General features: G+C 46.6%; 1 long non-coding RNA gene across 1 annotated transcript; it reads right to left on the bottom strand.

Annotated features, from left to right (window-relative positions):
- Window positions 1–4,480: 4,480 nt before the first annotated feature.
- LOC130307897 (uncharacterized) lies at window positions 4,481–18,216 on the bottom strand. Its single transcript, XR_008857003.1, has 2 exons — window positions 18,100–18,216; window positions 4,481–4,817 (listed from the first exon to the last, which is right to left on the bottom strand). It is a non-coding gene; the product is annotated as an uncharacterized LOC130307897 (long non-coding RNA).
- Window positions 18,217–23,217: the final 5,001 nt, after the last annotated feature.

Genomic DNA, 23,217 nt, shown 5'->3' with positions numbered 1-23,217 from the left:
CCCCACATGGCATAACATTTTGGAAACTAGACCCCTTGGGGAATGTAACAAGGGGTAAAGTGAACCTTATTACCCCACAGGTGTTTCACGACTTTTGCATATGTAAAAAATATATATATTTTTTCACAAAAATGTGTGTTTCCCCCCAAATTTCACATTTTTGCAAAGGTTAATAGCAGAAAATACCCCCCAAAATTTGTAACCCCATCTCTTCTGAGTATGAAGGTACCCCATAAGCGGACCTGAACTGCACTACAGGCAAACTACAATGCTCAGAAGAGAAGGAGTCATATTTAGCTTTTTGAGAGCAAATTTTGGTCGGGGGGCATATCGCATTTAGGAAGCCCCTATGGTGCCAGAACAGCAAAAAAAACCTACATGGCATACCATTTTGGAAACTAGACCCCTTGAGGAATGTAACAAGGAATAAAGTGAGCCTTAATACCCCACAGGGGTTTCCCGACTTTTGCATATGTAAAAAAAAAATGTTCACTAAAATGTGTGTTTCCCCCAAAATTTCAAATTTTTGCAAGGCTTAAAAGCAGAAAAGACCCCCCAAAATTTGTAATCCCATCTCTTCTCAGTATGAAGGTACCCCATAAGTGGACCTGAAGTGCACTACGGGCGAACTACAATGCTCAGAAGAGGAGGAGTCATATTTGGCTTTTGGAGAGCAAATTTTGCTCGGGGGGCATGTTGCATTTAGGAAGCCCCTATGGTGCCAGGACAACAAAATAACCCCCACATGGCATACCATTTTGGAAACTAGACCCCTTGAGGAACATGACAAGATGTACAGTGAGCATTTACCCCCCACGGGTGTCTGTCAGATCTTTGGAACAGTAGGCTGTACAAAAATTTTTATTTGCACAGCCCACTGTTCCAAAGATCTGTCAGACACCAGTGGGGTGTAAATTATCACTGCACCCCTCATTACATTCCGTGAGGGGTGTAGTTTCCAAAATGGGGTCACATGTGTTTTTTTTTTTTTTTTTTGCGTTTGTCAAAACCGCTGTAACAATCAGCCACCCCTGTGCAAATCACCTCAAATGTACATGGTGCACTCTCCCTTCTGGGCCTTGTTGTGCGCCCCCAGAGCACTTTGCGCCCACAGATGTGGTATCTCCGTAGTCAGGAGAAGTTGCATTACAAATTTTGGGGGGCTTTTTTACTTCTTGTCAAAATGAACAGTATAGGGCAACACCAGCGTGTTAGTGTAAAAAATTTATTTTTTTACACTAACGAGCTGTTGTAGACCCCAACTTCACCTTTTCATAAGGGGTTAAAGGAGAAAAAGCCCCCCAAAATTTGTAACACAATTTCTCCCGAGTACAGCGATACCCCATATGTGACCCTAAACTGTTGCCTTGAAATACCACAGGGCTCCAAAGTGAGAGCGCCATGTGCATTTGAGGCCTAAATTAGGGATTTGCATAGGGGTGGACATAGGGGTATTCTACGCCAGTGATTCCCAAACAGGGTGCCTCCAGCTGTTGCAAAATTCCCAGCATGCTTGGACAGTCAACGGCTGTCCGGCAATACTGGGAGTTGTTGTTTTGCAACAGCTGGAGGCTCCATTTTGGAAACAGTGGCGTACCAGACGTTTTTCATTTTTATTGGGGAGGGGAGGGGGGCTGTGTAGGGGTATGTGTATATGTAGTATTTTTTACTTTTTATTTTATTTTGTGTTAGTATAGTATAGTGTAGTGTTTTTAGGGTACAGTCACACGGGCGGGGGATTACAGCGAGTTTCCTGCTGCGAGTTTGAGCTGCCGCGCAAAATTTCCTGCATCGCAAACTTGCAGCCTGATACTCACTGTAAGCCCCCTGCCCATGTGAATGTACCCTGTACATTCACAGGGGGAGTGGACCTCCAGCTGTTGCAAAACTACAACTTCCAGCATGCACAGTCTATCAGTGCATGCTGGTAGTTATAGTTTTGCAACAGCTGGAGGCACACGGGTTGGGAAACACTGAGTTAGGAAACAGACAATGTTTCCCAACCAGTGTGCCTCCAGTTGTTGCAAAACCACAACTCTCAAACATTCTCAGGCATGCTGGAAGTAGTAGTTTGGCAACATCTTTAGAGCCAGATGTTGTCAAACTACAATTCCCAGCATGCTTGGAGTTGTAGTTTTGCAACATCTGGAGGACTACAGTTTGCAGACCACTAATACAGTGGTTCCCAATCTGTGCCCTTCCAGATGTTGCAAAACTACAACTCCCAGTATGCCAAAACTGTCCAGGCATGCTGGGAGTTGTAGTTCTGCAGCATCTGAAGGGCCAGATGTTACAGAACTACAACTCCCAGCATGCCTGGACAGTAAGGGCATGCTGAGGATGTGTAGTTTTGCAAAATCTGGAAGGGCACAGTGGTCTCCAAACTGTGGACCTCCAGATGTTGCAAAACTGCAACTCCCAGCATTCCCAGACGCCAAGGGCTGGCTGGGCATGCTGGGAGTTGTAGTATACAGGGTCCCATTACAGCAATGCATGTCGCTTCACGGCGACGTGCATTGCTGTAAAGGGCCCGACCGCAGCTGAAGAGGAACTCGCCTGTCGCCGCCGCCGTCTTCATCGCCGGGATCCGGGTCTTCAGGGATGAGCTAAGTACCGGGGCCGGGCCCCAGCACTCCCCCGTCCCCCGCCGCGTCCTCCGGTCTTCCTCCCGTCCTCTCCGGACTTCAAGGGGCCGGGCAGGACGGGAGGAAGTAACCGCCCCCCCTGCGATTGGTCGGTTAGTTAACCGAAAGATCGCAGGGGATAGGAGGAGGTGGCAGGCTTGCCACCTCACTCCTAGCCTCCAGCATGGTCCTGGCTGTCTGTAACAACCGGGATCATGCAAAATTACCGGGCGGTCGGGTCCCAGAGACCCGATCAGCCCGGTATCACCGCAGATCGCAAGGCCCCCCTCGGCGTTTGCCCTGGAGGCCTGCTGAAGCATTTCAGCAGGCATCCGCTTCCGATCTCTGCCCGGCGTGCGGCAGAGACCGGAAATACAACAGGACGTTCTCTAATGTCCTTGGGCATTAAAGCCCAGGTAGCGGGGACGTTAGAGAACGTCCTATGTCCTTAAGAAGTTAAGTAATGAAGCAGAAGGGAAGGGAGGTGTATATAAGATGAAGCCCCAGTCTAATCTGTGCTCACCCTGGGAAACAGCATGTTGCTGTAGGGGGAGACACAGCTGGAATCTGTGAGTGGTCAAAGAAGTGGTGTGAACTGTGAGTAACAGGTTGCAGGAGTCACATGTTTAACTGGCTGAGGGTAGCTCTCCCGTTAGTAGTCAGGGCATGCTGATATGTGTAGTCAGTGACCAGACGGTCTAGGATTTTATTTTGTTCCTGCGTTATGCTTGTTTTTCCTCTGCAACCTGTCTAAATAAAGCTGGCAAGGTGCCAGGCTTGCATGATTATCCGTTGTCTGCGGATTTATTGAATGGAAACGTGTCCCGTGGCAGTGTCCAGGACGATCCCGGAGCTATCCCCAGAGGAATCCTTACTATATATATATATATATATATATATATATATTTGTGGGGTGAAATTGAAAAATACTCATTTGCACAATTTTGTGAGACACTAATTTTATCTGTGATCTTTATGTTATGGGTCAGTACTTCTATTTTGTTTTACTACTTAGAAAAAAATATATATAAATTAAATGTTTGAAAAAAGTCTTTATTTTGAAACATTTTCTTATATTTTCATTTATGAAGTATTTTGAGGGCTAATTTTTTGCACCATGACCTACAGTTTTTATCAGGACCATTTAGGGGTAGATGGGACTTTTTTATTGCTTTTTATTGCATTTTTTCTGGCATGCGATTAGACAAAAAAATCAGCAATTCTTGATTTTTTTGTGGTTAATGTTTTCCTATGCAGGATCAATAACATTATAGTTGACAATTCAGCACACAGTGATACCAGATATGTTCATTTTTTTTTTTTAGTTTAGATTTTTTTTTTTTTTGTTGCAAAAAGGGAAAAGGGGAGTGATTTTAATTTTTATTATTGGTGGGGACAAGGAACACATCATTTGGCATCCTGTAAAGAAGTACACTGCGCAGCAAAAACTAGTGCAGGCACAGTGAAGGAAGACAAGTGTCAGAATTACAAACTTTTTACATGTTGTACATCTTGGCAAAAACTCATACCATCCAGAACATAATCCTGTCCAGCTGCAGCATCATCTTTGTCCCAGCTTAAGCACAGGCAGGGACTAGCAGTCCTCCGCGCTCGCTCCTGTTCTGTCTCTTAAAAAGTCAGCAGTCAGCAGTTATTAAATAAAGAGACCCAGCACAAGAGACTCAGGAAGAAAGTGAATGCATGAAGAGTGAGGGCGGGCTCAGTGCTTTCCTCACACTTGCCACTTTCTAAGCAGTGGTTGTCAGAGGAAGCAGCAGTATAGAGGGATTTGTGAGCAAATTACAGAAGCTAGACATATAAAAAAGACATGTAAAAAATCTGCATGACCTAGTGAGTATCATATATAAGCATTATTTATTTTCTGTGAAATAACACAGGTGTACTTTAACTGATTACCCTAACTGAAGCAGTACCATACATTTCTTATATTTAAAAATGGACAGCCTCAGAATATAATTACTCTTCCCACTTTTTTCCTCATCAGAAAAAGCATATTCACAAAAATGAAAATCATTGAGATGCCATTGAAAATCAGTGACATGGTATAATTTCTATTCATGTCTGGCCACAGGTTCTCTGGTTTCCTGTTTGGTACTGCGTTTTAGTGTCCCCTATCTTGGTGCTCTTCCTCAAACACTGTATTGCTCCCTTAGGCCAAGATAACAGCTTGAGCTACATTGAAAAGCAAAACAAAAACAAAGCCAAATTTTTTAAGATTCTTCATTTTTTCTGTCAATAAAAGCATACACTTATGAATTCATCCAGGTTAATAATTATATATTGTTGACACATACGGACTAAAATATATCTGTAGTATATTATAAAATTGGTGTATTTTTTAACGATGGCTCATTAATTTAAAAATGTTACCAAAGGAAACTGTCACGATGCCGGCTGGCAGGTGGTGGATCCTCTGTGCCAGAGAGGGATTGGCGTGGACCGTGCTAGAGGATCGGTTCTAAGTCACTACTGGTTTTCACCAGAGCCCGCCGCAAAGCGGGATGGTCTTGCTGCGGCGGTAGTGACCAGGTCGTATCCCCTAGCAACGGCTCAACCTCTCTGGCTGCTGAAGATAGGCGCGGTACAAGGGAGTAGACAGAAGCAAGGTCGGACGTAGCAGAAGGTCGGGGCAGGCAGCAAGGATCGTAGTCAGGGGCAACGGCAGAAGGTCTGGAATCACAGGCAAGGAACACACAAGGAACGCTTTCACTGGCACTAGGGCAACAAGATCCGGCGAGGGAGTGAAGGGGAAGTGAGGTGATATAGGGAAGTGCACAGGTGTAAACACTAATTGGAACCACTGCACCAATCAGCGGTGCAGTGGCCCTTTAAATCGCAAAGACCCGGCGCGCGCGCGCGCCTAGGGAGCGGGGCCGCGCGCGCCGGGACAGAACTGACGGGGAGCGAGTCAGGTACGGGAGCCGGGGTGCGCATCGCGAGCGGGCGCTACCCGCATCGCGAATCGCATCCCGGCCGGAGGTGGTAACGCAGCGCCCCGGGTCCGTGGAACCGACCGGGGCGCTGCAGTGAGGGAAGTGTAGCGAGCGCTCCGGGGAGGAGCGGGGACCCGGAGCGCTCGGCGTAACAGTACCCCCCCCCTTGGGTCTCCCCCTCTTCTTGGGGCCTGAGAACCTGAGGATCAGACTTTTGTCCAGGATATTGTCCTCAGGTTCCCAGGACCTCTCTTCTGGACCACAACCCTCCCAATCCACTAAAAAAAAAGTTCTTCCCCTGACCTTTTTAGAGGCCAAGATCTCTTTGACAGAGAAGATGTCCGAAGAGCCGGAAACAGGAGTGGGAGGAACAGATTTAGGAGAAAAACGGTTGAGGATGAGAGGTTTAAGAAGAGAGACGTGAAAGGCATTAGGGATACGAAGAGAAGGAGGAAGAAGAAGTTTGTAAGAGACAGGATTAATTTGACACAAAACTTTAAAAGGACCAAGATAGCGTGGTCCCAACTTATAGCTCGGGACACGGAAACGGACATATTTAGCGGAGAGCCATACCTTGTCTCCAGGGGAAAAAATGGGAGGAGCTCTTCTTTTCTTATCTGCGAATCTCTTCATGCGAGAAGAAGCCTGTAAGAGAGAATTTTGGGTCTCTTTCCATATGGTGGAAAGATCACGAGAAATTTCATCCACAGCGGGCAGACCAGAGGGCAAGGGGGTAGGGAGGGGGGGAAGAGGGTGACGGCCGTACACCACGAAAAACGGAGATTTGGAGGAAGATTCAGAGATTCTGAAATTATACGAGAATTCGGCCCAAGGTAGAAGATCTGCCCAGTCATCCTGGCGGGAGGAAACAAAATGTCGTAAATAGTCACCCAAGATCTGGTTAATTCTCTCTACTTGTCCATTGGATTGAGGATGGTATGCAGAAGAAAAATTTAATTTAATCTTGAGTTGTTTACAGAGAGCCCTCCAGAATTTAGACACAAATTGGACGCCTCTATCCGAGACGATCTGTGTAGGCAACCCGTGAAGACGAAAAATGTGTACAAAAAATTGTTTAGCCAACTGAGGCGCTGAAGGAAGACCAGGAAGAGGGATGAAATGTGCCATTTTGGAGAATCGATCAACGACCACCCAAATAACAGTGTTGCCATGGGATGGGGGTAAGTCAGTAATAAAATCCATACCAATCAGAGACCAAGGTTGTTCGGGGACAGGTAGAGGATGAAGAAAACCAGCGGGCTTCTGGCGAGGAGTCTTATCCCGGGCACAGATAGTGCAGGCTCGCACAAAGTCCACCACATCAGTCTCTAGAGTCGGCCACCAATAGAAGCGAGAGATGAGTTGCACAGATTTCTTAATGCCCGCATGACCTGCGAGATGGGAGGAGTGACCCCATTTGAGGATCCCAAGGCGTTGGCGTGGAGAAACAAAGGTCTTTCCTGGAGGAGTTTGCCTGATGGAGGCTGGAGAAGTGGAAATCAGGCAGTCAGGAGGAATGATGTGTTGAGGAGAGAGTTCAATTTCAGAGGCATCTGAGGAACGAGAGAGAGCATCGGCCCTAATGTTCTTATCAGCAGGCCGAAAGTGAATTTCAAAATTAAATCGGGCAAAGAACAGAGACCACCTGGCCTGACGAGGATTCAGCCGTTGGGCAGACTGGAGGTAGGAGAGGTTCTTGTGATCGGTGTAAATAATAACTGGAAATCTTGATCCCTCCAGCAGATGCCTCCATTCCTCAAGTGCTAATTTAATGGCTAGAAGCTCTCGATCCCCGATGGAGTAGTTCCTCTCCGCCGGAGAGAAGGTCCTGGAAAAAAAACCACAAGTAACAGCATGCCCGGAAGAGTTTTTTTGTAGAAGGACAGCTCCAGCTCCCACTGAGGAGGCATCAACCTCCAATAGGAAGGGTTTAGATGGGTCAGGTCTGGAGAGCACGGGAGCCGAAGAAAAGGCAGACTTGAGTCGTTTAAAGGCGTCTTCCGCTTGAGGAGGCCAAGACTTGGGATCGGCATTTTTTTTTGTTAAAGCCACAATAGGAGCCACAATGGTAGAAAAATGTGGAATAAATTGCCTGTAATAATTGGCGAACCCCAAAAAACGTTGGATGGCACGGAGTCCGGAGGGGCGTGGCCAATCTAAGACGGCAGAGAGTTTATCTGGGTCCATTTGTAGTCCCTGGCCAGAGACCAAGTATCCTAGAAAAGGAAGAGATTGGCATTCAAACAGACATTTCTCTATTTTGGCATAGAGTTGATTATCACGAAGTCTCTGAAGAACCATACGGACATGCTGGCGGTGTTCTTCAAGATTGGCAGAAAAAATCAGGATATCGTCCAGATATACAACAACACAGGAGTATAGGAGATCACGAAAAATTTCATTAACAAAGTCTTGGAAGACGGCAGGGGCGTTGCATAGACCAAAGGGCATGACCAGATACTCAAAGTGTCCATCTCTGGTGTTAAATGCCGTTTTCCATTCATCCCCCTCTCTGATGCGGATGAGATTATAAGCACCTCTTAAGTCCAGTTTGGTAAAAATATGGGCACCTTGGAGACGATCAAAGAGTTCAGAGATGAGGGGTAGGGGGTAGCGGTTCTTAACCGTGATTTTATTAAGACCGCGGTAGTCAATGCAAGGACGTAGAGAGCCATCTTTTTTGGACACAAAGAAAAATCCGGCTCCGGCAGGAGAGGAGGATTTACGGATAAAGCCCTTTTTTAAATTTTCTTGGACGTATTCAGACATGGCAAGAGTCTCTGGGACGGACAGAGGATAGATTCTGCCCCGGGGTGGAGTAGTGCCCGGGAGGAGGTCAATGGGACAATCATAAGGCCTGTGAGGAGGTAGAGTCTCAGCTTGTTTTTTGCAAAAAACGTCCGCAAAGTCCATATAGGCCTTAGGGAGACCGGTTACATGAGGAAGCACAGGGACACGGCAAGGTTTACTGGGAACCGGTTTTAAGCAGTCCTTGGAACAAGAGGGCCCCCAACTCTTGATCTCCCCAGTGGACCAATCCAGGATTGGGGAATGGAGTTGAAGCCAGGGAAGTCCAAGAAGGATTTCAGAAGTGCAATTGGGGAGGACCAACAGTTCAATCCTCTCGTGATGAGATCCGATGCACATTAGAAGGGGCTCCGTGCGGAAACGTATAGTACAGTCCAATCTTTCATTGTTTACACAATTGATGTAGAGGGGTCTGGCGAGACTGGTCACCGGGATGTTGAACCTGTTGACGAGAGAGGCCAAGATAAAATTTCCTGCAGATCCAGAGTCCAAGAAGGCCACAGCAGAGAAGGAGAAGGCAGAGGCAGACATCCGCACAGGCACAGTAAGACGTGGAGAAGCAGAGTAGACATCAAGGACTGTCTCACCCTTGTGCGGAGTCAGCGGACGTCTTTCCAGGCGGGGAGGACGGATAGGACAATCCTTCAGGAAGTGTTCGGTACTAGCACAGTACAGGCAGAGATTCTCCATGCGGCGTCGTGTCCTCTCTTGGGGTGTCAGGCGAGACCGGTCGACCTGCATAGCCTCCACGGCGGGAGGCACAGGAACAGGTTGCAGGGGACCAGAGGAGAGAGGAGCCGGGGAGAAGAAACGCCTCGTGCGAACAGAGTCCATATCCTGGCGGAGCTCCTGACGCCGTTCGGAAAAACGCATGTCAATGCGAGTGGCAAGATGGATGAGTTCATGTAGGTTAGCAGGGATTTCTCGTGCGGCCAGAACATCTTTAATGTTGCTGGATAGGCCTTTTTTAAAGGTCGCGCAGAGTGCCTCATTATTCCAGGATAATTCTGAAGCAAGGGTACGGAACTGTACGGCATACTCGCCAACGGAAGAATTACCCTGGACCAGGTTCAACAGGGCAGTCTCAGCAGAAGAGGCTCGGGCAGGTTCCTCAAAGACACTTCGAATTTCCGAGAAGAAGGAGTGTACAGAGGCAGTGACGGGGTCATTGCGGTCCCAGAGCGGTGTGGCCCAAGCCAGGGCTTTTCCAGACAGCAGGCTGACTACGAAAGCCACCTTAGACCTTTCAGTGGGGAACTGGTCCGACATCATCTCCAAGTGTAATGAACATTGGGAAAGAAAGCCACGGCAAAACTTAGAGTCCCCATCAAATTTATCCGGCAAGGATAGTCGTATTCCAGAAGCGGCCACTCGCTGCGGAGGAGGTACAGGAGCTGGCGGAGGAGATGATTGCTGGAGCTGTGGTAGTAACTGTTGTAGCATAACAGTCAGTTGAGACAGCTGTTGGCCTTGTTGCGCAATCTGTTGTGACTGCTGGGCGACCACCGTGGTGAGGTCAGCGACAACTGGCAGAGGAACTTCAGCGGGATCCATGGCCGGATCTACTGTCACGATGCCGGCTGGCAGGTGGTGGATCCTCTGTGCCAGAGAGGGATTGGCGTGGACCGTGCTAGAGGATCGGTTCTAAGTCACTACTGGTTTTCACCAGAGCCCGCCGCAAAGCGGGATGGTCTTGCTGCGGCGGTAGTGACCAGGTCGTATCCCCTAGCAACGGCTCAACCTCTCTGGCTGCTGAAGATAGGCGCGGTACAAGGGAGTAGACAGAAGCAAGGTCGGACGTAGCAGAAGGTCGGGGCAGGCAGCAAGGATCGTAGTCAGGGGCAACGGCAGAAGGTCTGGAATCACAGGCAAGGAACACACAAGGAACGCTTTCACTGGCACTAGGGCAACAAGATCCGGCGAGGGAGTGAAGGGGAAGTGAGGTGATATAGGGAAGTGCACAGGTGTAAACACTAATTGGAACCACTGCACCAATCAGCGGTGCAGTGGCCCTTTAAATCGCAAAGACCCGGCGCGCGCGCGCCCTAGGGAGCGGGGCCGCGCGCGCCGGGACAGAACTGACGGGGAGCGAGTCAGGTACGGGAGCCGGGGTGCGCATCGCGAGCGGGCGCTACCCGCATCGCGAATCGCATCCCGGCCGGAGGTGGTAACGCAGCGCCCCGGGTCCGTGGAACCGACCGGGGCGCTGCAGTGAGGGAAGTGTAGCGAGCGCTCCGGGGAGGAGCGGGGACCCGGAGCGCTCGGCGTAACAGAAACAACATGTCATTGTTTGATGAGTGGAACCGCTGCATAATTTGCAAGATATTTTAGACCTAATTAGATAAATGATCCATGTTTTTGGCACAAAGCTATTTTATGATGATATCAGTGTATAAAAGGAAAATGTACTTGGGAAAAACAAGTTTTCAAGTCAGAACTTTGAAGTACAGTATGCCAAATGTGATTATAGATGAATGGAATTGGAAGCCTGTGTTGATTGTATATAGTTCTGAGCAGCTCACTTGGAACAATTTATCATCTCAAAATAGGATTGTTTGGATGGGATGATATGTTTGTTTTGGATTTTCAAAACGGACTGCCCTCAAGATTGTACTGCACAACTAAGTATAGCACTAAGTACAGCCCTTAAAAAGAGACCTCTTGCTGATCTTCTAACATATCAAACCAAGCATTCCATTTATTAAAAAATGTCTTTGTACAGTTGAAAAATATATACTTTATATCTTTTTTTTTCTTTCTTTAAGAAAGTATGACCATATTCACCCGATCACCATTTGATAACCATATTTACTAGGGATGTCCAGATACCATTTTTTTAAGACCGAGTATGAGTACCGATACTTTTTCTTAAGTATTAGCCGATAGCAATTACCGATATTTTTTTCAATGTCATGTGACAACGTTTTTTTCCCCTTAAGGATACGTTCACATGGGCGGATCCTCAGCGTATTTTACGTGTCTACGTGGTGCCTTTAGATGTGCCTGCTCGAAGCGGCTGTCACGATGCCGGCTGGCAGGTGGTGGATCCTCTGTGCCAGAGAGGGATTGGCGTGGACCGTGCTAGAGGATCGGTTCTAAGTCACTACTGGTTTTCACCAGAGCCCGCCGCAAAGCGGGATGGTCTTGCTGCGGCGGTAGTGACCAGGTCGTATCCCCTAGCAACGGCTCAACCTCTCTGGCTGCTGAAGATAGGCGCGGTACAAGGGAGTAGACAGAAGCAAGGTCGGACGTAGCAGAAGGTCGGGGCAGGCAGCAAGGATCGTAGTCAGGGGCAACGGCAGAAGGTCTGGAATCACAGGCAAGGAACACACAAGGAACGCTTTCACTGGCACTAGGGCAACAAGATCCGGCGAGGGAGTGAAGGGGAAGTGAGGTGATATAGGGAAGTGCACAGGTGTAAACACTAATTGGAACCACTGCACCAATCAGCGGTGCAGTGGCCCTTTAAATCGTAAAGACCCGGCGCGCGCGCGCCCTAGGGAGCGGGGCCGCGCGCGCCGGGACAGAACTGACGGGGAGCGAGTCAGGTACGGGAGCCGGGGTGCGCATCGCGAGCGGGCGCTACCCGCATCGCGAATCGCATCCCGGCCGGAGGTGGTAACGCAGCGCCCCGGGTCCGTGGAACCGACCGGGGCGCTGCAGTGAGGGAAGTGTAGCGAGCGCTCCGGGGAGGAGCGGGGACCCGGAGCGCTCGGCGTAACAGTACCCCCCCCCTTGGGTCTCCCCCTCTTCTTGGGGCCTGAGAACCTGAGGATCAGACTTTTGTCCAGGATATTGTCCTCAGGTTCCCAGGACCTCTCTTCTGGACCACAACCCTCCCAATCCACTAAAAAAAAAGTTTTTCCTCTGACCTTTTTAGAGGCCAAGATCTCTTTGACAGAGAAGATGTCCGAGGAGCCGGAAACAGGAGTGGGAGGAACAGATTTAGGAGAAAAACGGTTGAGGATGAGAGGTTTAAGAAGAGAGACGTGAAAGGCATTAGGGATACGAAGAGAAGGAGGAAGAAGAAGTTTGTAAGAGACAGGATTAATTTGACACAAAACTTTAAAAGGACCAAGATAGCGTGGTCCCAACTTATAGCTCGGGACACGGAAACGGACATATTTAGCGGAGAGCCATACCTTGTCTCCAGGGGAAAAAATGGGAGGAGCTCTTCTTTTCTTATCTGCGAATCTCTTCATGCGAGAAGAAGCCTGTAAGAGAGAATTTTGGGTCTCTTTCCATATGGTGGAAAGATCACGAGAAATTTCATCCACAGCGGGCAGACCAGAGGGCAAGGGGGTAGGGAGGGGGGGAAGAGGGTGACGGCCGTACACCACGAAAAACGGAGATTTGGAGGAAGATTCAGAGATTCTGAAATTATACGAGAATTCGGCCCAAGGTAGAAGATCTGCCCAGTCATCCTGGCGGGAGGAAACAAAATGTCGTAAATAGTCACCCAAGATCTGGTTAATTCTCTCTACTTGTCCATTGGATTGAGGATGGTATGCAGAAGAAAAATTTAATTTAATCTTGAGTTGTTTACAGAGAGCCCTCCAGAATTTAGACACAAATTGGACGCCTCTATCCGAGACGATCTGTGTAGGCAACCCGTGAAGACGAAAAATGTGTACAAAAAATTGTTTAGCCAACTGAGGCGCTGAAGGAAGACCAGGAAGAGGGATGAAATGTGCCATTTTGGAGAATCGATCAACGACCACCCAAATAACAGTGTTGCCATGGGATGGGGGTAAGTCAGTAATAAAATCCATACCAATCAGAGACCAAGGTTGTTCGGGGACAGGTAGAGGATGAAGAAAACCAGCGGGCTTCTGGCGAGGAGTCTTATCCCGGGCACAGATAGTGCAGGCTCGCACAAAGTCCACCACATCAGTCTCTAGAGTCGGCCACCAATAGAAGCGAGAGATGAGTTGCACAGATTTCTTAATGCCCGCATGACCTGCGAGATGAGAGGAGTGACCCCATTTGAGGATCCCAAGGCGTTGGCGTGGAGAAACAAAGGTCTTTCCTGGAGGAGTTTGCCTGATGGAGGCTGGAGAAGTGGAAATCAGGCAGTCAGGAGGAATGATGTGTTGAGGAGAGAGTTCAATTTCAGAGGCATCTGAGGAACGAGAGAGAGCATCGGCCCTAATGTTCTTATCAGCAGGCCGAAAGTGAATTTCAAAATTAAATCGGGCAAAGAACAGAGACCACCTGGCCTGACGAGGATTCAGCCGTTGGGCAGACTGGAGGTAGGAGAGGTTCTTGTGATCGGTGTAAATAATAACTGGAAATCTTGATCCCTCCAGCAGATGCCTCCATTCCTCAAGTGCTAATTTAATGGCTAGAAGCTCTCGATCCCCGATGGAGTAGTTCCTCTCCGCCGGAGAGAAGGTCCTGGAAAAAAAACCACAAGTAACAGCATGCCCGGAAGAGTTTTTTTGTAGAAGGACAGCTCCAGCTCCCACTGAGGAGGCATCAACCTCCAATAGGAAGGGTTTAGATGGGTCAGGTCTGGAGAGCACGGGAGCCGAAGAAAAGGCAGACTTGAGTCGTTTAAAGGCGTCTTCCGCTTGAGGAGGCCAAGACTTGGGATCGGCATTTTTTTTTGTTAAAGCCACAATAGGAGCCACAATGGTAGAAAAATGTGGAATAAATTGCCTGTAATAATTGGCGAACCCCAAAAAACGTTGGATGGCACGGAGTCCGGAGGGGCGTGGCCAATCTAAGACGGCAGAGAGTTTATCTGGGTCCATTTGTAGTCCCTGGCCAGAGACCAAGTATCCTAGAAAAGGAAGAGATTGGCATTCAAACAGACATTTCTCTATTTTGGCATAGAGTTGATTATCACGAAGTCTCTGAAGAACCATACGGACATGCTGGCGGTGTTCTTCAAGATTGGCAGAAAAAATCAGGATATCGTCCAGATATACAACAACACAGGAGTATAGGAGATCACGAAAAATTTCATTAACAAAGTCTTGGAAGACGGCAGGGGCGTTGCATAGACCAAAGGGCATGACCAGATACTCAAAGTGTCCATCTCTGGTGTTAAATGCCGTTTTCCATTCATCCCCCTCTCTGATGCGGATGAGATTATAAGCACCTCTTAAGTCCAGTTTGGTAAAAATATGGGCACCTTGGAGACGATCAAAGAGTTCAGAGATGAGGGGTAGGGGGTAGCGGTTCTTAACCGTGATTTTATTAAGACCGCGGTAGTCAATGCAAGGACGTAGAGAGCCATCTTTTTTGGACACAAAGAAAAATCCGGCTCCGGCAGGAGAGGAGGATTTACGGATAAAGCCCTTTTTTAAATTTTCTTGGACGTATTCAGACATGGCAAGAGTCTCTGGGACGGACAGAGGATAGATTCTGCCCCGGGGTGGAGTAGTGCCCGGGAGGAGGTCAATGGGACAATCATAAGGCCTGTGAGGAGGTAGAGTCTCAGCTTGTTTTTTGCAAAAAACGTCCGCAAAGTCCATATAGGCCTTAGGGAGACCGGTTACATGAGGAAGCACAGGGACACGGCAAGGTTTACTGGGAACCGGTTTTAAGCAGTCCTTGGAACAAGAGGGCCCCCAACTCTTGATCTCCCCAGTGGACCAATCCAGGATTGGGGAATGGAGTTGAAGCCAGGGAAGTCCAAGAAGGATTTCAGAAGTGCAATTGGGGAGGACCAACAGTTCAATCCTCTCGTGATGAGATCCGATGCACATTAGAAGGGGCTCCGTGCGGAAACGTATAGTACAGTCCAATCTTTCATTGTTTACACAATTGATGTAGAGGGGTCTGGCGAGACTGGTCACCGGGATGTTGAACCTGTTGACGAGAGAGGCCAAGATAAAATTTCCTGCAGATCCAGAGTCCAAGAAGGCCACAGCAGAGAAGGAGAAGGCAGAGGCAGACATCCGCACAGGCACAGTAAGACGTGGAGAAGCAGAGTAGACATCAAGGACTGTCTCACGTTTGTGCGGAGTCAGCGGACGTCTTTCCAGGCGGGGAGGACGGATAGGACAATCCTTCAGGAAGTGTTCGGTACTAGCACAGTACAGGCAGAGATTCTCCATGCGGCGTCGTGTCCTCTCTTGGGGTGTCAGGCGAGACCGGTCGACCTGCATAGCCTCCACGGCGGGAGGCACAGGAACAGGTTGCAGGGGACCAGAGGAGAGAGGAGCCGGGGAGAAGAAACGCCTCGTGCGAACAGAGTCCATATCCTGGCGGAGCTCCTGACGCCGTTCGGAAAAACGCATGTCAATGCGAGTGGCAAGATGGATGAGTTCATGTAGGTTAGCAGGGATTTCTCGTGCGGCCAGAACATCTTTAATGTTGCTGGATAGGCCTTTTTTAAAGGTCGCGCAGAGTGCCTCATTATTCCAGGATAATTCTGAAGCAAGGGTACGGAACTGTACGGCATACTCGCCAACGGAAGAATTACCCTGGACCAGGTTCAACAGGGCAGTCTCAGCAGAAGAGGCTCGGGCAGGTTCCTCAAAGACACTTCGAATTTCCGAGAAGAAGGAGTGTACAGAGGCAGTGACGGGGTCATTGCGGTCCCAGAGCGGTGTGGCCCAAGCCAGGGCTTTTCCAGACAGCAGGCTGACTACGAAAGCCACCTTAGACCTTTCAGTGGGGAACTGGTCCGACATCATCTCCAAGTGTAATGAACATTGGGAAAGAAAGCCACGGCAAAACTTAGAGTCCCCATCAAATTTATCCGGCAAGGATAGTCGTATTCCAGAAGCGGCCACTCGCTGCGGAGGAGGTACAGGAGCTGGCGGAGGAGATGATTGCTGGAGCTGTGGTAGTAACTGTTGTAGCATAACAGTCAGTTGAGACAGCTGTTGGCCTTGTTGCACAATCTGTTGTGACTGCTGGGCGACCACCGTGGTGAGGTCAGCGACAACTGGCAGAGGAACTTCAGCGGGATCCATGGCCGGATCTACTGTCACGATGCCGGCTGGCAGGTGGTGGATCCTCTGTGCCAGAGAGGGATTGGCGTGGACCGTGCTAGAGGATCGGTTCTAAGTCACTACTGGTTTTCACCAGAGCCCGCCGCAAAGCGGGATGGTCTTGCTGCGGCGGTAGTGACCAGGTCGTATCCCCTAGCAACGGCTCAACCTCTCTGGCTGCTGAAGATAGGCGCGGTACAAGGGAGTAGACAGAAGCAAGGTCGGACGTAGCAGAAGGTCGGGGCAGGCAGCAAGGATCGTAGTCAGGGGCAACGGCAGAAGGTCTGGAATCACAGGCAAGGAACACACAAGGAACGCTTTCACTGGCACTAGGGCAACAAGATCCGGCGAGGGAGTGAAGGGGAAGTGAGGTGATATAGGGAAGTGCACAGGTGTAAACACTAATTGGAACCACTGCACCAATCAGCGGTGCAGTGGCCCTTTAAATCGTAAAGACCCGGCGCGCGCGCGCCCTAGGGAGCGGGGCCGCGCGCGCCGGGACAGAACTGACGGGGAGCGAGTCAGGTACGGGAGCCGGGGTGCGCATCGCGAGCGGGCGCTACCCGCATCGCGAATCGCATCCCGGCCGGAGGTGGTAACGCAGCGCCCCGGGTCCGTGGAACCGACCGGGGCGCTGCAGTGAGGGAAGTGTAGCGAGCGCTCCGGGGAGGAGCGGGGACCCGGAGCGCTCGGCGTAACAGCGGCAATACGCCACTATGAGCAGACACACTGCAATGTTTGAGTCACAGCGAGCATGCGCAGTATACTCACACATCACGGCCGCTCTCAGCCTAGCTCATGGAGCAGGGGGAGCGGTCGCGATGTGTGCGATTACACCGGGCATGCGCAGCAACTAGCACATCGCTTCAGTGTGTCTGCTTGTGTAAATGTGCATTGCAGTGTAAATGCTGTCTCTGCCGCTAGTGCCTGTCTGCAGAGACAAAATACGTGAACTGTAGGTCGACAAGCAGAGCTCTTTGCGTTGAGGACAAGCAGAGCTCTGTACACTGAGGCTCTGTGACACACGCTCCTGGTTCACACAGCAGGCTGTTTGACAAACCAGGAGCTTGTATTTTTTTCCAGTCGAGACACTCATCATTTTTCCACCCGAAAATATACAAAAAATGTAACCAATGTATCTTACACATATACATATCATGTTATTATCTACATTACATAAAAAGTTTTTGCAAATGACAGGTACACGTTAGGGCTTTTTACATGAGGTAATGTGAATGAACATTCATTGGAACACTCATTCTCTATAATTGTTCCATGTAAAGAGCTAGCAATCACTTGAAGGACAAGGAAATACTAGTTCATTAGTTGATCTAATGGGCTGCACATTGACCTTTGTAAACTGGGATGTACGGCCAACAATGATGAAATTAAAGGGTCTCGAGAATAATCCTGCAATTAGTAGAGTGGCCCAGCCTGCAATTGATCAAGCCCTGTAAAGGCTCATTAAAGAAAACAAGATACTGTCCCCAAAGCTTAAAGGGGTACTCCACTGCTCAGTGTTTGGATCAAACTGTTCCGAATGCTGGAGCTGGCGCCGGGAGCTCGCAATGTCATAGCCCGCCCCCTCATGACATCACACCCTGCCCCCTCAATGCAAGTCTATGGGAGGGGGCGTAATGGCTCATAATGTGCTTGTAATGCACTTCTCCCCAAGCTCCCTCCTTCTGTATTGTACTCTTTGTCATTTTAACTTACTTCTATTCGAAGCCTATGTAATTCCTAATATATTTTTAAATCACTTACTGTACAAAAAAGGACTCCTTATCCCAGAAAAGGGAGAAGGGTCTCACTTCTGCAAACTGCTGTTCACTGCCTGTTGGTAGAGAAAATCTGTCTTTTCCCATGTCTGTTTTCTAGTTCTAGACAAGACAAATCAAATTAAGTAAGGAAGGGAAAGGGAGAGAGACAGGGTTGTGCACCTGCTGGTGATCTACACAGATCTACAGCTGTCCCTTGTAAATAGTACTGTACCTACTGCTGTATGTTCATAGTGCTGCAGTATAATCTCTCCCCTGACTGCAGTCATAGTCAGCTCACATGCAGGAGGTGCACAGACACTCTTAACAAGACAGTAGAAATGTTGCATAAGCTGCCACTTCTTAAGATCCTATTCTTTATTGCAGATGAATTAAATAGATAGAAAACTTCACATTAAACTATGTATCTGGAACAAAGTTTGACATGTTTTCAATCAGCTGATCCTTTGACAAAACCTATAGCGATACTGAAATGAACCACCTTTTATGTTTGAAGGAAAAAGGATGGGGAAGGGGTGAAGGGAAAAGAAGGAGGAAAGTCAAAAAGACTTGCTAACCACTTCACTAACCCCTTCTGTTCTCCTACATAGCCTCCATTCATTAAGCTTACAATTCAAATAGTAGGAAGGTGGATACAGTTCACACAGTCACTTAAAAACACTAGTAAAGCGATACACAAATACATATATCATTGAGTCATTTTGGCAGGGAGCAGTCAAGTTGGTAGATCCATGGGATCTCTTGGTTCCTGAGTACTTGCAGGAAGTCACTGTTGGCAATACCCCTGACGTGCCCTTGTATGCATATTCTCAGAACCCTTTTAGTACTTCCGACATATGATAGTTTGCAAATAGTGCATGTCATATTATATACTACATAACTGGACTCACAGTTAATTAACTGTTTTATAATATTCTGTCTAGCAGACCTGGCATCAAGAAATGCAGGGATTTTTACCACATACTTGTAAACAACAAATCAGGCTTGTCCACATTTATGAAGGAAAGCCAAGTGTCTTGTTTGGGTACAGGTAACATACTTGGTTAAAAATACCTGGCTAAATTGGAGGCTCTATGTGTTGAAAAATGACAGCCATTTTTCAATATGATGTTGAATGCTGGATCCTGGTTTAGGTTAGAAAATGTCTGCATCTATTTTATTCACCTAGAATAAAAAATGGGATCTTAAAAATTGACAGTCTATGTGACATTTCTACTTTTCTCACCTTCTTTAGTTTCAGTGAAGTTCAGGGCCTAGTGTAACCCCTTTACTGCTGCTGTTGTTGTTTGAATTTCTGCTTACATAGCACATTGCAAAATCTAGTGCATCAGTAACCCCTCGCCCCCCACATGCCATCTAAAGTAGTGTACTATAAACCATTCCCCAGCACAAAGTGTGGTCCTGTGCTTTGATTGGCTATGCAACTAAAGGAGAAAGTATGTGTGTACTACTGGCAATCAGCCCAGCGATTAATAACAGCAGTGAGAACACTTAAATCATCTTGTCATCACTCAGAAAGTGGGGAGATGATCTCTATCTAAGTTTATAGAGCCCGTCCCCAGAAGAGGGATGGGGAGCACAGAAAGCAGGGGAGTGAAGTGCTTAGCTGCATCCTTCTCCTGGCTCTGTCTAATTGGTGGGGGTTCACCCAGACCCCAGCTGGTTAAAACTTTGTCTCAGAGACACTTCCAAAGTTTTAAGTGGAATCTTTAGAGACATTTTTATACATTACATTAAACATTTTCATATATTAAAACAATTTATGAGTAACTCTATCAAATACACATCATGCACATGTTTATTTTTTAATTATTTGGAGCTCATTCTTCATAACACTTACTAGGGTTATCAGAAATTACCCTACTGTGTACTCCTGCAAATAACCCACTTGCTGGGAATAGCAAGGCAAAGTAAAGTCTATTTTGGCTCTATTTTTAATACCACAAAATTAGCTCCTAATTTGATAGAAACACTTTAATAAATCAGCTAAATATCAGTCATAGAGTTGATATACTGTAACATCTGCTCTTTTCCTTCTTTCCATACAAATTGTTCCTCTGGCCCACAATCATATCAGTTTAACCAAAACAGGTATTGGCTGAGATCCTGGAGGACTTTTGGAATTTTTATAATTGAGAGTTCAATAAAATTCAATTCACACACAGAAAAAATCTGAATGGAAATTAGAATTTTCATAATATTTTCTAAGGATGTGTGGCTTGGCATGCAATTGATTGACATATGATTTTATATATTTTTTTTATTTTTATTTGCAGAGGTCTCCAAAATAACTGTTTAAAGCATAACTGTAAGATCCCCCCCCCCCCCAAAAAAAAAAAATATATATGTAGTACCTAATCCTGACCATGTACATCTAATTTTTATGCCTCTATCACCTACGGTATATTTATTACAAAAATACCTCTTTTCATCATAGTGTTAGAAAGTGATTGGTGTACCTACTCAGGCACCTTGTCCATGACTCCTCTCTTATCCATGACTCATGGACAAGCCTGATGTTGCTGCAGGACTGGTTAGTGTCCCAGTAGGTATAGGGACACCTAGTGGTGGTATTTTCAGGAGCTGTTTTCTTTATTAAATATTCAAAAAAAATTAACAACCATATCATTTAAAGTGTAACTCTTATGATAGTTCATTGGCAGGATATCTTTTAAAATCGCTCCACAACTTACTAGCCCAAGATTTGCCCAAGACTAAAGTGATCAGGACTCAGATTTGCCTGAAGTGCCCTGCAGGGTTATGCTTTATTTTTGGCCTATAAAGTTTCCGCCAGACCATCATCTATGCTTTTAATAAAACTATGAGACTTTTAGGGCAGGGCAGAGCAGGAAGGACTGCAGAGCGAGCTTTCAGGTGCGGAGGGAAGTTTTGTGTATCTGCTCATAGCCGTGGCTTTCTACAGTGCGAAATCTGCTCACTCTGCAGTCCCTCTTATGACTGCTATTAGCACAGACGCAACACAAAATAAGCTGCGGATGGGCCCTGTGTAACCCTAGCCCTAAAGGTGTATTTCCATTCTGACATTCTTATTTTGATCGATCTATGGTAAATTCTATAAGTATCTGATGCAGATGGCACCTTGGAGACCTGCACCTATACTCAGATCTAATATACAAAATATATAAAGTATTTGTTTTTATAATTAAACATTAAACAGATTCTACATACAACTAGCACTAGCTGTCTCATCTGGAGTCTAAGCCTGTCTCTTGATTTTTGGAAGTCTATGTCCTATGGTTTGGAAAAATGAGCTAACAAAGCATAAACCTGATTTCACCTCCCTGTATTTTTTCAGATGACACCCCTGACATCTGGTAAGTGCAGAAAATTTATTTTGCTATCTCCAAACTATCATTAGGGTCTTGACTTCAGAAGCTATGGGAAATAGTGTATGCTTTTGTTCAGTATAATTACTGTTCAGATGATGTTTCTACACATGTGGGAGGGATGAAGAGACATTGCTGTCTGTTTTATTCTTATTACAAAATACAGTTCTTTAACCCTTTATAAACAAAATGAAAAAAAGATAATAATCTTCATCAATATTCTCACATATATACTGTATTTGTTATAATGAATACTGTTTGATTCAAATATTTACTCAATGCATGTAAACAGTGTATATTCAATTCAATATTAGAATTTACAAGTTTTTCTCATTTATGTTCTTCACAACCTTCATGCCACAGCAATTTTTGTTGTTATTATTATTATTATTATTTTAATTCTCCCTTTTTAACCCCTTAAGGACAGAGCCCTTTTTCACCTTAAGGACTCGGCCATTTTTTGCAAATCTGACCACTGTCACTTTAAACATTAATAACTCTGGAATGCTTTTAGTTATCATTCTGATTCCGAGATTGTTTTTTCATGACATATTCTTATTTATTATAGTGGTAAAATTTTGTGGTAACTTGCATCCTTTCTTGGTGAAAAATCCCAAAATTTGATGAAAAATTTGAAAATTTTGCGTTTTTCCAACTTTGAAGCTCTCTGCTTGTAAGGAAAATGGATATTCAAAATAATTTTTTTTTTATTTACATATACAATATGTCTACTTTATGTTTGCATCATAAAATTAATGAGTTTTTACTTTTGGAAGACATCAGAGGGCTTCAAAGTTCCGCAGCAATTTTAAAATTTTTCACAAAATTTTGAAACTCGCTTTTTTTCAGGGACCAGTTCAGATTTGAAGTGGATTTGAAGGGTCTTCATATTAGAAGTACCCCATAAATTTCACAGGAATAGCAGCAAAGTGAAGGAGAAAATTCACAATCTTCATTTTTTACACTCGCATGTTCTTGTAGACCCAATTTTTGAATTTTTGCAAGGGGTAAAAAGGAGAAAATTTTTACTTGTATTTGAAACCCAATTTCTCTCGAGTAAGTACATACCTCATATGTCTATTTTAATTGTTCGGCGGGCGCAGTAGAGGGCTCAGAAGGGAAGGAGCGTCAAATGGTTTTTGGGGGGCATGTCACCTTTAGGAAGCCCCTATGGTGCCAGAACAGCAAAAAACCCCACATGGCTTACCATTTTGGAAACTAGAGCCCTCGGGGAATGTAACAAGGGGTAAAGTGAACCTTAATACCCCACAGGTGATTCACGACTTTTGCATATGTAAAAAAAAATTTTTTTTTGCCTAAAATGCTTCTTTTCCCAAAAATTTTACATTTTTCAAAAGGGTAAAAGCAGAAAATACCCCCCAAAATTTGTAACACAATTTCTCCCGAGTACGGCGATACCCCATATGTGACCCTTAACTGTTACCTTGAAATACGACAGGGCTCCAAAGTGAGAGCGCCATGCGAATTTGAGGCCTAAATTAGGGATTGCATAGGGGTGGACATAGGGGAATTCTACGCCAGTGATTCCCAAACAGGGTGCTTCCAGCTGTTGTAAAACTACCAGCATGCCTGGACAGTCAGTGGCTATCTGGCAATACTGGGAGTAGTTGTTTTGCAACAGCTGGAGGCTCCGTTTTGGAAACCGTGGCGTACCAGAGGTTTTTCATTTTTATTGGGGAGGGGAGGGGGGCTGTGTAGGGGTATGTGTATACGTAGTGTTTTTTACTTTTTATTTT

Source organism: Hyla sarda, chromosome 1, assembly GCF_029499605.1.
Source record: "Hyla sarda isolate aHylSar1 chromosome 1, aHylSar1.hap1, whole genome shotgun sequence".
Classification (NCBI taxonomy): domain Eukaryota; kingdom Metazoa; phylum Chordata; class Amphibia; order Anura; family Hylidae; genus Hyla; species Hyla sarda.
This window is presented reverse-complemented; position numbering and strand designations above follow the sequence as displayed.